A 540-nucleotide genomic window follows, 5' to 3' on the forward strand; every position below is an offset into this window, starting at 1 on the left:
CAAAATCTTTCAAAATAACATCCAGAAATAAATGTTTCATTTTATTTTTCTTGAAACAGGGTCTCACTCTGTTGTCCAGGCTGGAATGCAGTGGTGTGACCACAGCTCACTGCAGCTTTGACCTCCCAGGCTCTAGCAATCCTCCTGCTTCAGTATCCCAAATAGCTGGGACTACAGGAGTGTGCCACCGTGCTCAATTACTAATGTTTTAAGAGATGTGATCTCCCCATGTTGCCCTGGCTGGTCTTAAACTCCTGGGCTCAAGTGATCTTCCCCTGACTCAGCCTCCGAGGTGCTGGGATTACAGGCGTGAGCCACCTGTATTTTATTTTAATAATCTAAGAAAGGGAGGTCACAAAATGGGAATCAAGAACTTAGAGGAGTTCAGCCTATAAAATGAAGAAATACTACAAGTCATGTATTTCTTCGTTTTATAGGCTGAACTCCTACACTTGTAATTTCAGAAGTTTCTGGTGAACTCATCACCTCCCAAAGAAGCTCTTTTAAATCTTAGTTGGTTTATGAAACAGATTCAACTGC

This window comes from Macaca mulatta, chromosome 11 (genome assembly GCF_049350105.2).
Source record: "Macaca mulatta isolate MMU2019108-1 chromosome 11, T2T-MMU8v2.0, whole genome shotgun sequence".
Taxonomy (NCBI): Eukaryota; Metazoa; Chordata; class Mammalia; order Primates; family Cercopithecidae; genus Macaca; species Macaca mulatta.